General features: G+C 42.5%; 1 protein-coding gene across 2 annotated transcripts in view; it reads left to right on the plus strand.

Moving 5' to 3' along the window:
* Positions 1-18,184, plus strand: part of immp2l (inner mitochondrial membrane peptidase subunit 2) — a 173,971-nt gene that overhangs the window by 145,390 nt on the left and 10,397 nt on the right. The gene's annotated exons all lie outside the window — the stretch shown is intronic.

The following is an 18,184-nucleotide window of genomic DNA, read 5'->3' on the forward strand; positions in this document are numbered from 1 at the left end:
CGATGGAGAGCTCACATACCCCACTCATTTGCACAATTACTCACACAAGTGCAAACCCTATCTCTGTCTTCCTCTACCTCAGTCTGCGGGGTTTCCTGCACATTGGGGCAGGGGCAGCGGGATTTGGGTGCAAAATAAATGTGTTTAATTCTCTCACCGCGGAAATATTATGGAGGGACAAAGCAAAGCGTGGGTTGAATTCATTAACAGCCTCGAGTGATGCACCACAGACCCAGCTCAGAGCAGCTTCGAACACCGGGAAGCTCCCAAGGGCCAGGTCCGTGTGCACCGACAAAACGAGGAGGACGGCTCTGAACACGGCCACACTCCCAAAGAGGAGTCGCTGTACGGGCAGCGCTTCAGTTTGACTGAACACACGTGGGTTTAAAGAATAATATATTCCAAATTATGAATATTTACAGGAATAGGCCACCGTTTTTACATACTGAGATATGTTCTTACCTGAGCTTAGACAAGTTGATGTCTGGTCTTTGTGCGTAGAAGACCAGAAAAACCACAAAGGCCAGACAAGTAGGCTACATATCAACTCGTCTAAGCTCAGATAAGAACATATCTCAGCATGGAAAAACGGTGGCCTGTTCCTTTAACTTCTTAACACACTTTTATGAGTAATAATAATAAGTAAATGTACCTGTAGGCCGCTGTGCTCTTGAAATATTTGGCTGCAAAGAAAGAGAAAAGTCCTGTATTATCATCCCTGATGGCGCTTCAATGTGCTTGTAACAGCGTGGACAGCTGCGGCTTATAGACTAGTGTGGTCTATATACAGTATGTACAATCTTTTTTTTCTTTAATATATTTTGTCAGTGCGGCTTTAATATTCCGAAAAGAACGGCATATCAAAAGTAAATATAGTGTAAAACATGCTCAGTTGCAGGTTTTGTTGAAAATGACAGCAATAAGCTCGTGCATGGCGGCACAAGTAACGACTTTTTGAGTGATAGTGCAGGATTTTAGAGGCAGTTTTGGTGAACAGGTCTGAGCTCATTCTGGACCATTGCTGGAACATGTTGTAGGGGGATGAAAATACTTCATTTTAGCATTTTTCAACACCTTTTTACTCCCTTTAATTATCTATAGTCTCCACTATTTCTCTATTTACTGGGAAATTATACAAACCTTTTCAAACCCTGAGAACCGAAATGAACTATAATTGCCTGTAACTCCTCACCAGCTGCAGTCCCACAGCTTGAGAAACTCTACTGTAGCCACAAGACTTTACTGTAATTAAAACTGCATCGTAAGTGCCCTTCCCTTTTTGTAAGTAATGATCCATCCCCAGAGAGTGTCAGCCCAGTGCCCCGCAAATCTTCACTAACCTGCTGCTGTCGGCTCAACCTTCACCTTTTACGACGTGCCCTTGAGCAAACGACTGAGCAGCCAGCGTTTTTGACCCTTAAACTTTGCCTTGTTGACCTCCCTACGGGCACCGGGGGGGGGGGGGAAACTTGGCCCAGAAACTAGTGCGCTTTTCAAGGACACGCGCCGCAGTGGAGCTACAATCCAATCAGGTTTATCTGCGCGGCGCTTTCACTGTCCCGCCAGATGAGATTTAGAGGTTAAATATCGCTTTTATCTGCTCGGTAAAACATAGGGCTTTTTTCTGGCTGCGTTTGGGAGAGGGCTGCGAAATGCTGAACTAATAAAAGATTTAGATGCGTTTCAGAACATGTTTGTAGAGGGGTTGGTTGGGCCGTTTATTGAAGAGCAAAATTCGGTTTCCGCAGGGCATTGAATTCTGCCAAAACACAGCACTTAGTAAATGTCATTAAAAAGCATTGAATTGGTGTCCAACTGGTAATTAGCTGGAAAATAATGGCATTGCTTGACACACAAATACAAAAATGATGGTCTAAGGCACATTCAACTGGAGTTTTGGCTGAAATTGTATAATTATTTTTGCTCTTTTGGGACGTCAACATTTACTCCCTTTCCTCTTTGCACATCTTGAGACATGGCATTGGCAATATAGTTTTTGGACATTCAGAGAGCTTTAAAGAGCATTAAACTGACTTGCTTCCACCCGCATAAACCCTGCATACAATGTTTTATTATCTGAATTATTCTGATTATATTGAGATGAACCATGCAGCTGTGATTTCAGTTTATTACCAAAATAAGAAAGAGCAATATCCCTCGTGTTGCCTTCGCGGGTCTTTTTGACCCGCTGGTATGTTCCGGGCATTTGGATGCAAGGTGACACAAGGGGGCGCCCTTCCAACCTTCTCAGTGTAAATGTGAGTTGACTTTCTTCAGTGTGAGACTTTAGGTCAGACACCATGAGTGACAGTAACATGACGCTAAATACAGTGAGCTCTTTGTTTTTAGTAAAAACTCAGAGGCCTCATTGCTCTTCAGTCACAGACTGAGAAGTGAAGAAGGAAGTCATGGAGCTTCTGCTTTAGACAGAACTTCAGACTTCTGCTGCATCTAAGAGTCATATCATATCATGTCATATCATATCAAATGTTGTAATCTGTAAAGCACTTCGTGATACCTTTTGGTATGAAAAGTGATTTATAAAGTTTGATTGATTGATTGATCATATTCTGAAACTAAAATCTGTAGTAGAAACATAATATATGGAAAATTATTATTACAATTGCAAAAAGAAATATATTTGAAAATCATGTATCTAATCAAAAAATCATTTTTTTTTTATTTACCCTCATTCTAAAAAAAACAAAAAAACAAACCCAGGTCATTCGTATCTGCTGTAGGTCATGTTTGTCCCAGTTCCTCTGAGTCGTGGTGCAGCTGGACAGATGTTACAGAAGAAGCTCATGAGGTTAATTTCTTCAACAGTTACTATAGTAACTATTTTCTCCAAAGTAAAAGTAGATCTCCCACAGTCCTGTCCACATCTGTTATGGTCCACCATGACCCACCATGACTCAGAGGAACTGGGACAAACATGACTTTACAGCAGATACAAATGGTTAGGGTTTGCTTGGGTTTTCTTTTTTAGAATGAGAGCAAATAAAATAAAAACGCTTTATTTGATTAGATACAGGATTTTCAAATATTCTTCTTTTTGTAATTGTAATAATAATTTTCCATATATTATGTTTTTACTACAGATTTGAGTTTCAGAAAACAATATGACTCTTAGATGCAGCAGAAGCCTGAAGTTCTGTCTAAAGCAGAAGCTCCATGACTTCCTTCTTCACTTCTCAGTCTGTGACTGAAGAGCAATGAGGCCTCAGCCTTTTTACTGGAAACAAAGAGCTCACTGTATTTAGCCTCATGTTACTGTCACTCATGGTGTCTGACCTAAAGTCTCACTCTGAAGAAAGTCAACTCACATTTACACTGAGAGGGTTGGAATAGCGCCCCCTTGTGTCACCTTGCATCCAAATGCCAGGAGCATACCAGCGGGTCTAAAAGACCCGCGAAGGCGACACGAGGGTTAATAGAACAGGCCACCGAAAGTAATATAACTTTGACAATTACTTCAAATAAATGGAAGCTTCTTCTTCTACAGCTGTAACGCTTCGGTCTGTACTTCACGGGTTATATTATGTCATAACCTGAAACTGTGCTTCACATTTTAAGAGCCCATAATCCCACTTTGGATCAGTTCGGAGCTCAAAGGAGTTCACGGCGCAACTAAGTGTCACTATTTGCTGAAACTGAACGGTGTTTTGTCATTCCCACTGCTCCCTGCAGAGGGAGCTCCAGGCGAAGTCCTCACCAGCCTGGACCTCTGTGTTTAATAGTCACTCTCACTTATCTCAACATAGCAACACTGGGGTACCTAAAATATTGCAGTTAAGAGGTTGCCGGGTTCGAATCCCAGGGGATTCCTACCCAAGGGCAGCTGTGGCTACAGCAGTGGTTTACCAACACCGAGTATGGTGTGAATGAATAATCACTGCAGAGTAGCGCTTTGAAAAACGTGTAAACACAGGCTTGAAAAGCGCCTTCATTATTATTATTAAAAGGACTAGATGCAAGTTGGCCATTTTATACTCACTACTGCCACCTCAGGTCATTCGTGTAACTACACCTTCTATATCAAGCTTGTGCATGACGGCACTTCGGACCCGGAATAACAACCTTTTGAGTGACAGTGCAGGATTATAGAGGCAGTTGTGGTGATTACTGGGACATGTAGGGGGGAGGAAAATACATAATTAACATTTTTAAACTCCATGTAGTCCCCTTAAATGTCCACCTTAACGGTAAACTACTCTCTGATCACCCAAAGGTTCAACAAAATCCTGAAATGCCAGTAGCTGGTCCCAGCAATTCACACAATCACCACATCACCAAACTAAATTAGAACTAGTCATTACTATTTAAAATGATCAAAATTGCTGTTCCCTCACAGTTCATCTGCATATTTCTCCCTGTTGTTCTACTCATCCATCAAAGGCAAATGCTCGTCTCCGTCAAAATTAAGCAAATCTTGAACTTTCTTTTAAACAAAGGACGATAGAGATTTTTGACAAAGACAAACAGTCTGCCTCGCGCCGAAGCACCAGATGGGGACTTCGGCTGCACCTGTTCCGCGTTTACACAGAGATCGCTCACGTTTGAGTTTCAGACGAAGCCAGATTGTGTCCCGTCCCCGAAAGACAAGAGACATCGCATTATTAACTTTAATCATGCGCCCATTAAGCGACAAGGCTGTCATTAATTTTTTACCAGAGTTCATCATTGTTTATCAAATCAATCTTAGTCTGACGGCGAATCAGAAATCAAGTTCGCGCGAGGACGGCAGCACACGAAGGCATCAACACCACCTTCCCAAAATGCCCCTCGCAATTCATTATTTTATCAACGCATCTCTCTTTCTCTCCTGTTTTAATTGAATTCTCCGCGTGGTATTGGCAAGTAACTAAAAGGCGCCGCAACACCCAGATAACATCAACACGGCAGCATCGGATCCCTGCCTCGTCCTCGCAGCCTGTCATTGATTTACTATTAAACCGGTCCCGTGTGACTGAGCTAGCTTCTCTCGTTAGCGACGGCGGCATTAGCATTCACACTAAAACGTGCCCCGGATCCCGAGAGGTGCTTTTAATCAGCGGCCCCGTATACTGCACAAACAAACTGATCCCGTCGTGTCGGATGAGCGGGGGAGATATCGGGTAAATTGTCTAAACATGAGCGAAAGATTTGAGAGGCAGTTGTGGTGAATAGGTCTGGGCTCATTCTACACATGAGGACATGGGGGATCACTTATTACTGGCATTTTTCTTAGCATTTTTCGTGTTTTTGTCACTTTTCTGTTGCGTTTCTGTCACTTTTCTATTTTGTTATTGTCTTTTCATTGCTTTTTTTTGTCGCTATTTACAGCCCAGTATCCAGCATTTTATTGATTCTGAGTCGCAAACCGAAAGTAACTTCCCACAGCTGCCAGCAGGAGGAGCCCAAGTCAAAGTCTCCTTCAGCTCTGGTGCCTGTATTTAATCGTCACCGTTTAATTCTTACAGGGACATGATTTCAAATTATAAAATGTAAAATATCAACGCTGAGGCATCCAAGCAAATGTGTTAAAGTCTATGTTTAACCCCCATTTGCAGGATATGTCCACTTTAATGCCAATCTTATTTAAACAGCACACTTAAAGGAACAGGAAACCCTTTTTCCGCACTGAGATATGTTCTTACCTGAGCTTAGACGAGTTGATGCGTACCTGTCTGGTCTTTGTGGGTGCCCTCAGTCACGCAAAAAGAACAAAGATGTTGTTAGCATTTGGCCTCTCCAAGTGTATTCCTATGGCTCCAAACAGGGTAATGTTAGAAGCTATGACGCTCTTCTACGGGCACGCACAAAGACCAGACAGGTACGTATCAACTCGTCTAAACACAGGTAAGAACATGTCTCAGTATGGAAAAACGGTGGCCTGTTCCTTTAAGCGTTTTACAGATACAAATACAAATGATAAGTATTTTTTTTATGTCTACATTTTGACATAATTGGATGAAAAAGTTCTGTTCAAATCAAATGGTTTTGTAGAACATGGATGGCAATTTTCTAGGTGCTCCTTGACTAGTTCCTCCTGACAGAAGAATTCACTACAAAAAAACTATAGACCTGCCTTTATTTATCTCTTAAACCTAAACACTATTCTACTATGTGAAACCGTGAACAAGGACAGGTGAATTATGGCAATCCTGGAGCAGCCAGAGTTAAACAGGCGTCTTGTTTATGTCTTTACTCATCTTACACTGACCAGAAGAGCGAGAAGAAGCTTTGAGTGACTGACCGACCTTCCTTCCTTTCTTTTTCCTCTTTTAAGTTTCCTGATTTATCTATTTATTCGGGGCCTGAAGGGCACCAAGACAACACACCAGACTCACATCCTCACAACTCATCATTAAAACAAAACCAAGAGCACATGTTGGATAATTTACACCACAAAGAAGGATGTTTGCATCATCCCCAATGGCCTTAAAACGCAGTTGCTGTTGCACCTTGCCCTCGGCCCTATAAATAATAAGAAAGGTGTTGCCCTCCTCCCTAAAGTGCGGTTAATATTGCATGTATAGCTTCTGAAGATACAAGCAAAAGCGTCCTCAGTCCTGCCGACGATACGGGGGAAAATCTCCTCTACGATTTAAGAACATACACAATCCGGCGTCAACACCCAGAAAAGAGAATAATGATTCAAGCCTCTCTTCCCTCGCATTTGCCAATATTCGACTCCATTCCCGACACGTGATTTCTCAGCGGGCGCCTGGGTAAATTTGTCTGAACCGAACTCCACAGGAAACCGATATGTTCTTTGTAATTGACGGAGGAGGTTACGCTCGTGCGCCGCTTCAGAAGTGACTAAACGAACAGACGAATGCCGGGCAGTAAAAAGTGGGACAGTTTTGTGGGTTCGGAAGAGACGGTTTTAACACGAGCGATCAAGTGTTATTGGGCTCTAAATCTAAGGGGGGATAATTGTCCTAAAGCTTGAATAGCATTAGATTTCTGTCATTGTAGAGTAAAGGACCACGGAAATGCTAGGTGATAGCCTATTGTTGAGTCATGTAATTGTCATTTAATTCCGCTTTATATACGACAGCGCTGGTATAGCCTATGGAGATGATTGGGTGTAATTGCGTGACATCTAACAGTTTGATTGTTGTATGAAGATTGTCAATTCTGTTTGTTTTAGGGGAGTTCCTGATTAATCGCTTAATCGGCATCCAGGGAATAATACAGTTATAACTGAGAATCAACATGTTCAAGTACAAGGTTGCTCATTATTTGTACAGGGGGAAAAACACCTTGTAACGTCGAATGAACTCAAGGCGATGATTAACAGTGAACTGCTAATAGTTTGATAAAGCAACCAATTAATCTAATTTCTTTGTGTTTTTTTTGTATGTTCCCCCTAACCCAGGGGAGGACAATGTCAGGCCCGAGTGCCAAAACCGGCCCTCCATCATAAAACCTCTGGTCCTCAAGATGATTTTGAGGAATATTCTCACACAAAGAGGATTCAGGGTTTCCACAGGGCATTAAGTGTTAACTTCTTAACCCCCACCTTAACGGAGCACATTTTCTCCAGTTCCGCGTTACCCAAATCAAAAAAGCTTCTTGACACCTTCTTAAAGGAACAGGCCACCGTTTTTCCATACTGAGATATGTTCTTACCTGAGCTTAGACAAGTTTATACGTACCTGTCTGGTCTTTGTGTGTCCCCGTGGAAGAGCTTGGTTACTTCTAAGTTCACCCCTGTTTGGAGCCATAGGAATACATTGGGAGAGGCCAAATGCTAGCAACATCTTTGGTCGTTTTGTGTGACTGAGGGCACGCACAAAGACCAAACAGGTACGCATCAACTCGTCTAAGCTCAGGCAAGAACATATCTCAGTATGTAAAAATAGTGGCCTGTTCTTTTAAAGACCTACAAAACTGATGTAAACTGATGTAAACTTCTTTGCGCTTTTATGTTGTGTTTTTGCCACATTTTGTTGCTTTTTAATTGCTTTTTTTTATTGTGTTATTGTTGCTTTTCCAGAAATCTTTTAGTTGCATTTTGGTCTAATTTTTTTGACAGTTTTTGTCTTGTTTTTGCCTCTTTTTGTCGGTTTTTAGCACATTTTTCATTGCTTCTTTGAGTCTTTTTTTGTCATGGTTTTGTTGCGTTTTTTTGTTTACAGCCTATACACCCATGTAACACCTCATTTGAAAGCTAAGACCTTGTAGTTTCTGAAAATACATGTAAGATCTGTGTGAGTAAAAAAACACAACTCACAAGTGGTGGACGGCTCCATGACATTCCTTTTAAAAACACAAAAACTATGGTCTAAAACAAACTCTTTTGCGCCAAAGTTTCCCGTGTCCAATTTAGATTTGAATATCAACATTTCCCCTCATTGCCCTGTTTGATTGATACAACTCTCATGAAATGAAATAAGCTGACATTTTTAACATTTGTGGCCAGAGCTGTGGCATTATATTTGGTTTACGGGGGAAATTGCCCCCAAAAATGCTTGTTTTGTTCTTATTTCCATCCATCCATCCATCCATTTTCTTCCGCTTTATCCGGGGCCAGGTCGCGGGGGCAGCAGTCTCAGCAGAGATACCCAGACTTCCCGATCCACGCACACTTCCTCCAGCTGTTCTGGGGGGACCCGAGGCGACACCAGGCCAGCTCGGAGACAAAGTCCCACCAGCGTGTCCTGGGTCTTCCACGAGGCCTTGTCCCACTATGACATGCCTGGAACACCTCCCGCGGGAGGCGGCCAGGAGGCATCCGAAACAGATGCCCTAGCCACCTCAGCTGGCTCCTTTCGACGTGAAGGAGCAGCGACTCTACTCCGAGCTCCTCTCGGGTAACTGAGCTCCTCACCCGATCTCGAAGGGTGCGCCCAGCCACCCTGCGAAGGAAACTCATTTCGGCTGCTTGTATTCGCGATCTTGTCCTTGTTCTTATTTCTTATTTATTAATATTGCCAGCAATGCACCAACCATACACCAGGGGGTGCTGCAGCACTTTCAGCACCCTGGGTTCCCACGGCCTTGTTCGTGGCATTAAAAGTATAGTATTTAGCCATTAAAACTGCATTAAAAAGCATTAAATATGACTTGCTGCTGCCTGTAGAAACCCCGAAAGTACGGTAGAAATGTGAAAAAGACATTCAGTTCCTTTAAAATGTCCTATTAGGTCATATTTTATACTTTACTTCGGATGGTCCAGTCCTGGTCTTTTCACGATAAAGAAAATCGGTCCTCCTTCAAGCAAACTTGCCTCCCCCTGGCCAAACCTGACAAATGCCAGATTGATATCACGGTGCAAATAGCATTAGTATTGTAATATCTACCTGGAAAGTCTCCCGTTGACCCCTTATTCATGCAGAGGACAACATTTAGCTGAGATTTGCTGCTGACGGGACAAAACGCCAAGCGCTTGATCTAATCACAGGCACCGCAGAAACGCAACAACAATCATTTGAGTTAACGACTTTTTTTTTTTTTTTCGTCCTCGCCATATTGCTAAAAGTTTCACAAGATGGATTTTTGTGAGCGTGTGTGAATTCACAAACCTCACGTCTTTCTGGCTCAGTAGAAGAATCTGAAGGTCCACAGGTCAAATGTGGGGGATCATTTTCTAATAGCCTTCTGATACAAATGAGGGAAAAGAAATAAATAACAAACTTTCCTCTCCCCAAGTAACCCCAGACACTGATTGTTTATCAAGGCGTTGGTATTAGTGTCATTATCTCTCCCAAACGCAGAAGAGCTGAGGCCGGCGCTCGAGGGAGGGTTTCGCGCCAAACAAATCGTCTTTGTGATAAACACTGACAGACCCTCGTTTGTCACACGAATAAAGATTTATGCCGGATTTAATCTCATTGTGGAAGTCCCAGAAAGTGGCCCAAATTTGACTGAACCTTTGCTGAGCGTGTACGGTAGAGGTACAGGGGGATTGTTGGGTTTTCCGGGAACAACAAAAACTGAAATTACATCAAACTCAAGGTCTTGACGCACAGGGACGAAATGTCAAGGTAATAGTGCGGCTAATATTTTGTACGGAAAGGGGTTTTCGAGCCGCGGTATGTGGGTTCTTCTAGTGTAGCCTATACTCTGCAGTTATTAAGGTGATACAGAATTCTTTGCAAACCCCACTGGCTCATAGTTTCACTTAGATGCTATAACCACAGTCCTGTAGCTCTATTTTTTGCTGTAGTTTAGACTTGGTTTAGTTCTTTTTGTCAGTGGTTCTCAACCTTTTTTTCCAGGAAGTCCCCCTTAGTGTTTCCCAACCAGGGGTGCTTGAACACATACAGGTGAAACTCGGAAAATTTGAATATTGTTCAAAAGTGCATTCATTTCTGTAAGTCAACTTAAAGCAGTATTAAGTAACGTGTTTACCTTAATAAATCCTTTTCGTCGTCCCTGTGGGGGTAATACAAGTGTTTATGGGATGATTGGAGGGTCTTTCATCTCCCCCTGGTGTCTCTGGCCAGAAAACCATGTTTGCAACTTGACCGCCACCGGGTCGGAGTCACCAATACACACTAATAGAATCACGAAGAAGAAGCTAACAGGCTAACGGGCAAAGCTAACTGCGGGCTAGCGTCACTTTAAACAGTATTTGCAGCCAAGTTTGAGTGAAAAAAAATATTTCCATTGTATAGTTGGATGTGCAATATCCCTCTCTCCCTTTGTCTTTTCTGTCAGCGTAATCTTTACTCTTCAAGACAATTAATAGGTTAAAAAATCGCAACTCGCTACGACACCTGCAGTTACGCTTATGTCCTCTAGGGGCAAGAGTTACTTAGTACTGCTTTAAACTGTGAAACTAATATATGATAGACTCATCACATGCAAAGTGAGATATGTATAGCATTTATTTGTTATAATTTTGATTATTATGGCTCACAGCTTGTAAAAACCCCAATTAAAAATAGACTATAAGCCATAATCATCAAAATTATAACAAACAAAAGCTTGACTTATGTCTTTGCACTTTGCATGTAATGAGTCTATATCATATATTAGTTTCACATTTTAAGTTGAATTACTGAAATAGAACGATATTCTAATTTTCCCAGTTTCACCTGTAGCAGGGGTACTTGGATTTTTTATTAGAGATGAGATCAAAACAAGGTCGTTTTTCTATTATTTTCAAAGGAAAGTCAATTATAATGATGACAAGGTCTTAGCTTCATTTTGAACAGAACACTCCATTAAATACTGAAAAAATTAGTTTAGTTCCTTGAGGTATGCCCCATACTCAGAGTCTAAATTAGTTATTTTACGGAGGAACCCCGCCTACAGAGATTGGACAGAAGAACTGAAGCTCCAATTAGTCTTGACCCGTCTGCTGAAGGACTCCCATCAGCCGTGGGCCTATCTATAGCCTGTCTCTCTCTGTGGTTCTCGCCGAGGTTTCTGTTTTCTCCTACTGGGGTTTTGAGTTTTTCCTCACCATGTCGGAGAGTCTAAGGACGGGGGACACCCACCCGGCTTATCATCACCTACTGCCAACACTTATGTTTGCCTGGATACTTCATTTGCCTGAACTTTACATTGTAGGTCACATTTCTATAGCGCCTTTCTCCCTGCTTTAGGCACTCAAAGCACTTTATATCAAGGAACAACTCACCCATTCACACTCTCATTCATACACTGGAGGCAAGGTGGGTGAAGTGTCCTGCCCAAGGACACAACGACAGTGTGCACCTGCGGGATTCGAACCGCCGACCCCACTTATTGTTTTGTTTCATTGCTTTAATGTTTGGTGCAGCCCCATAAGGCAACCCCTGTTATGATATTGGGCTGTACAAAACTATTTGATTGATAGATTCTTTTAAACCATGCATTGACCTGCTCCTTTACCCTCAGAAAGCTCCGCCCCTCCTCCCCTCCCCTGCAGTTTTCGAGGAGCCCCCCCCCACCCACTGCTTTACATTACACTCTTACAGTGTTTCCCTCTAACCGAGTCAACGAGTGGGCCCCCCCCCCCCCCCCATTATTTTCTCCCCTGTGGCCTTACAAAACAAATCGGCACCGGTCGCTGCCAAGGCAAAGGGCACCTATTGTTTTGACAGAACATACTAATCATGCAGATAACGCCACAACCTCGCAAACAGAGGCTCAAAACCAGCGCCGAGGCCGAGTTCTGAAATCTTTGGACACTCGGTCGGGGACGTTGACGGCTCTGTCGAACTGGAAGATGATGTAAGTGCAAACCCTTTGTCACTCAGTCACGCCACTCGCTGCAGCCTGTGCGATTTGCTGGATGTGATTGTTGAAATTGCCGTTTTGGTGAAAAGTCAGTGAATGAATTGGGCCAAAAAAAAAAAGCACGAAATCTTTGACAATGATGACATATCTCGACAACTTAAGTTTGTCGAAAACACAAACTCTAAAACACATTCAGCTGCAGTTTTGTCTCAATTGTACTGATTCCTTTGCTTGCTGCTGCTTTTATCATATCACCCAAACATTCATTTCCTGCTCTTTTCTCTTTATGCCTTAACAGTCAATTTAGCCATTTCCTGCGCCATGCTTTGCCTGTTTGTCCTCACTAGATTTGACAAATAGGGTGGTTTCTCTCTCTCTCTCTAACACACTCTATCACTCTCCCTTCCTCTCTCCTCTCTCTCTCTCTCTCCATTTCCCTAGAGGCTTTTTCCTTTTCTTTTTTTAATATGTGTTCTCTCCCTAATAAAATGTCTTGCCTTCGGGACATCTAGCTGCCTGTCTATTTTGCTGATAAGACACTTCCATGTATATTTCATTCCCATTCATATTTTTTATCGCTAATACTGTCACAGCTTGTTGCTCCCCTTCTGCCTATAGGGCAATAACCTGTGGAGTGACGCCGAGCAAGTCAATGCCACAAGCTTTCTCCCCCCCCCCCCCCCCCCAAAAAAAAAAATACTGCTTTCCTCACTTTGCTCTGGTTAGGAAAAAAAGCTGCTTCCTTTGCCATGTTTCCGCATTTTTGTTTCGCGATCGCTTCATGAAACGCAAAGTTCTGTCATCCCGTCAATTTTTTTTCCCCCCATGCATCACTGCTTGCTGCATTTGCAAAACTCCCATCAATCCCCTCCACACTGAAACCCCTTGCTTGCAACTAAAATGAAGAATTAGTTTGATTCTTCTGAGATTCCAAAATTGTCACCGAAAACATTTAGCCTGAACTTCCATTTGAAGCAAAATCCTTACTGCTTCACATTGCCCGCCCTTCTCCCAAAACGCAATCCAAAGTCTGCATGTATCCATTCCTAAGTGTGATATTTTAGACGTTGGATTTTACTTTTTGCAGTTTTTTTTGTTTTGTGTGTGCGTGAAAGGAGAGCATGCCCGTCTCTGCGTCAAAGACATCCCCTCACGCCGCGAGTTTTGCCAGAACCTGCAAAGCTTCGGACTCTAACCGCAATCCAGCAGCCTCGGAAAAAAGACACCGAACATCGCACTCACCATAAGATGCATGCAGTTGTCTCTTCCCCCCCCCTCCCCTTTCTGTCTCTTCCTTCCTCGCTGCAGTCACTTCTTTAGCCACAAATTCCTGGCATCACCGCATCGCCGCCGCATTTCTCGACACGGGTCTGTCCGTCGTGGGCGCGAGGGGCGAGAAGCGGCGCCGCATGTTAAAGATCCACAAAACAGCCGCAAAGAAGGAAAAAAAAATGTGGAATCGGTGCCTGGTTATCTCCTAGTTTCCCTTGAATGTCTCTCTCCGACACGCGTGGAAGGCGGGGAGGAGGAGGAGGAGGAGGAGTAGGGGGAAAGGGGGTGCGTTCAAAGACAGCGTAGCCTTGTAAAATCCGCTGCTGCCGGAGAATAGGACATCATCCATCACTCAATTATGTACACACACAAAGTGGCAGAGAAACGCATCGCTATAACCCACACGTTGATACAGCCTCCGGAGCTCTCCCCAGAGACGCGGCCAATCAGCGGTCGGCACACAGGCGCGAGGAGGCGGCCCATTGGACGCCGGGGCTGTCGGTCACGACGCGAGCCAGCGCTGTCCCCACGGCAACGGAGAGGATGCAGCGAAGGAGGAGGGACAGACGGGGAGAGAGAGAGAGAGAGAGAACGGGAGAGACGGGGGAGGAGGAAGTCTGCGAGCATCTGAGAGGGTTCGCGTACGTTCTGGGAAGTAAAGATCAGCTTGGTTTAGAGAGAGACGTCCTTATCGAATGAAAGATTCCACGAGGGCCCCCCCCCCCAAAATGATAATCCACTCTTTTCAATCATGTGTTTTACTGCTTAAAATGACATATAATAACAAATAGCAATGACAATATGACAAAAATGCTGATTAAAGTTTTAAGTTTTTACAAACACATAGACTTTTCCGTTCAAAAGCAATGTTTTTTCAATGTAATGTTCTCTAGACAAGCTTTGGGTTGTCTCCTGCAGTGCCTTGAGGTCCCTCAGGGGGTCCCTCGCTTTGGGAAGCACTGTTCTAAACCTTTCAATATCGGCGGACATATTATGAATATGGTATTTAAAAGAGGCTTTAAAACATTCATTTGGGTAGCTGAACAATTATACTTTTCCTTTTCTAGCTTTAAAGGAACAGGCCACCGGTTTTCCATACTGAGACCTGTTCTTACCTGAGCTTAGACGAGTTGATACGTACCTGTCTGGTCTTTGTCCGTGCCCGTGGAAGAGCGTGGTAGCTTCAAACTTCACCCCAGTTTGGTGCTATAGGAATATACTGAGAGAGGCCAAATGCTAACAACATCTTTGGTCGTTTTGTGTGACTGAGCGCACGCACAAAGACCAGACAGGTAATCAGCTCGTCTAAGCTCAGGTAAGAACATATCTCAGTATGTAAAAACGGTGGCCTGTTCCTTTAAATAATATCTGTGCAGTGATAAGGCAGTGGCTCTGGAAACATAAGGGGCCAGGGCTGGTGGAGCTCCCCCCGCAGGCAGCAGTGGGAACCAGTGTTCATTTTGACAACATATTTTAATTTAGTTTAGGTCTTTTGACGAAAATGTAATTCAGTTTTAGTCAAGATTTAGTAAAAAAAAATTAAAAATTGAGTCTAGTTGACTAAAATTGCATGTACATTTAGTCAACTTTGCATTTATAATATTCATAATAATCATATTTAATCTTGTTCCTCTGCTTCATGGAGCTGCTCCCACATGAACAAAGCTCAGAGCTGTTCCTTTGGTAGTGAATTTACATGATAAGAGGCTCTTTCAGATTTTCGTCTCCCCTTTTCATTTTCATTTAGTCTTATTTTAGTCAGCAAAAATATCACTTTGACTAAAATTAAGACTAAATATTTTCGTGGACAAAATAAACACTGGCACAAGTACAAGTACAAGCTGACAAATAAAGGTAAATTTTAGTTGCACCTGATTTAACATTTGAAATGATGTGTATTACAGTATTTTTGGCCACAAATCTGATACGTAAATGAGAAGAAATAATAATAATCACCTTTTGCAAAAACAACTCAAATTATAAAGGTTTGTCAGTGCACTATCCACTGTTGCTTCGTTTATATATAATGTTCTCTTCTCTGGTTATTTGTATTTAATTTCAAGATACTGCACAATTCATCATCAAATTATAGTTTTTACTATATAAGCTGACACAATATTCATACTGAAGCCACGATATATCGCAAAATCACTCCGTTTTTCCATCCTACTGAGAGCAACCTATTGCATGTCATGTGTTGTTATGATTTCCCTGATTTGGTTCCATTTTATTTGGCTCGTTTTGGTCCTGATTTTGTGTTTCTTAAGCCTTGTTTTGACACAATTTGATGATAAAAAGTGCTTACAATTTTAGTTTGAATTTGATTACACGTACTGTGTTGAAATGTTTTTTTGAAATATTGCAAAATTCAAGACAGAATAATTTTTCTCATACTGTGCAGGCCCAGAAGAGCAATTTCTCCAAGGATAAGTTGTATTCTTAAGAAATGATTAAACCTTCCACATAAACAGGTCACAAGTTTAAAAAAAATGTCTGCATTACTATCGCTTTGCTCTAACAAATGATCTTTTTCATCTTGTTGCTTATGTATAACAAAGCGAGAGAAGGATTCTGTGATACTCGCGCTTCATCCTTGAACATTATGTTTTGGGCAAAAGGGTAAACTGTTAAAGGTTGGGTTTTTATAATGAGCTTCTATTCCGCATTTCCCTTGAAAACAACTGAAGGTTAACAGTTAATTGTCCCCATGGGTTGGAAAATCTGTCCTCTTCATTTGACCTGTCTTTAAATACTGCTGCGGCGACCGGTCAGGAGCGGAGGGCGGCCGGTGTGCGGCGCCTGGGGACCCACTCTCAGATCTCCAGCCAGACCTACTGGGATTAGCCTGATGTGCATAATTAAAGAAGCCCACACAGATACAGGGAGAACACGCAAACTCCACACATTTACGTGGCCTTAAGGCTGAAAAACATTCTTTTGGAAACTTCAGCTTTTATATTTCACACAAAAAATAGAAACTCCAAGGCTCTCTCTCTGGTGTAGTTAAAATGTTTAGTAGTTCATATAGTTCATGTTTTTAAGAGCAGGCTCAAGACCCACTTTTTTGCTGATACCTGCTTATTTATTTTAGTCCCATTTATTTATTTATCCATTTATTAATCTTGATAACTTGATATTTTGATCATTATTTCTAGTTTCTTACTGTTTTTTCCTTTCTTATTGAACTTTTTTATCAATGTTTTTATACTGCTTGTTATATTTTTGGAATCTCCAGTGTTTCCTCTGAAGGAGCCCTCTGCCTCGGGAGCTGTGACTGGCTGTGGCTGTGTGGGTGCTGTCCTGTGGGTGCCCAGGTGGAGGTGTGGTGTCTCTGCTGCGCCTCCTATAGGGACCCTTGTGTCGGTGCCCGGGCGGTCGTGGCTGGTCTGCTGTTCCCGGGGAGGACGGCTCCTCTGGTGGGGTTTCCTCACCTTGGTCATCTGTACCCAGCCTTATGTACTTGGGCTGCGTCCGAAACCATCAAATTATAGCCTTTAAGTACTAACACTAGCAACTAGTCCTTAACCTTTCATGGGGTCAACTGTTGGATCTCTATGCAGTTAGTGAACTAGAGTTTCTGCAACATTATGTCCAATTCGACCGTCCTTATCCAGGGGAAGTGACATCACCAACTGCTGCTTTTCTTCTTTAAGGTCATTGGCAGGCAAACAAAAATGCATGTCGCCACCTACTGTATTGCATATGCACAGCATAGTGTCCAAATAAAGACATGTAAGGAGAAATAAAGAAAAATCTAAAGGAGACTTCACATTTCCCTTTAGCCTTGTTTTATCTCAACAGCTGTTTCATAAAGCTACACTATGTAAAAGATGATGAGCCATTTACTGAGTTTACTCTTTAACACACTGACATGTGACTGAGCTTTGGCGACGACAACATGGATTTGTCACTTTTATAAAGTTTGGCTTGTGCAGAATCTTATTTTTATTATTAAATGTGCTCCTGTCAATCATCAGTGGTTGTGCATGAATCACTTGAGGGTGGAGCTTATGGGATGGCACATAGCTCCTAATCACTGGTTAGTTAGCATCAGAGGTCCCTATGCTAATGGCTGTGATAGTTTGAGGCTCCTTTCCCTAACTCCTTCCTAACTGACAGACCAATTCGGAAGCTTCTTGTCATGGCGGACGCTGACGCACATCCGGTTTGGCGTTAGACCTCTTACCAATCTGCTCGTTTCGGAAGGGGCCATTATTTTGATTCTGTGTGTGAGTGTGAGAGTAGAGTAAAGGGTAGGGGGTGTAGGTGTGTGTGTGTGTATTGTGATAACTGTATCGGGAGGGTGGGAGGGTTTGACGGGCGAGAAGGTTTTTAATGTCTTTTTTAAATGTCAAGCACTTTTCGATGCACCTGTGTATGAAAAGATTGATTGACCTGAATTTTATTGACCAATATATTCCCATATTTGTTTCAGTAATACGTTATATACCTCAGTTACTGAAAAAAGTAATACATTACCCCCAGCCCTTTCAGGATGTTGAATTCGAATTGATCTGTGGTCAGACACATTACTGCTGCGTATTACCTGACCTAATGGAACCAATTACTGATAGTATAAAAGGGGTCCCTGGATCGATCCCTGTGGAACCCCGCAGGTCACAGCCATTTGATTTGAGACACAGTTTATAATTCAAACAAAATACGGTGTAGAAGTAATGACTAAAGGGAATAAGATGACTCAAAACTTCATGACTTAACGTGAAATCTCTTTTAACTAGGCAACAATGTA

The sequence above is a fragment of the Gobius niger genome (assembly GCF_951799975.1).
Source record: "Gobius niger genome assembly, chromosome: 12".
Classification (NCBI taxonomy): domain Eukaryota; kingdom Metazoa; phylum Chordata; class Actinopteri; order Gobiiformes; family Gobiidae; genus Gobius; species Gobius niger.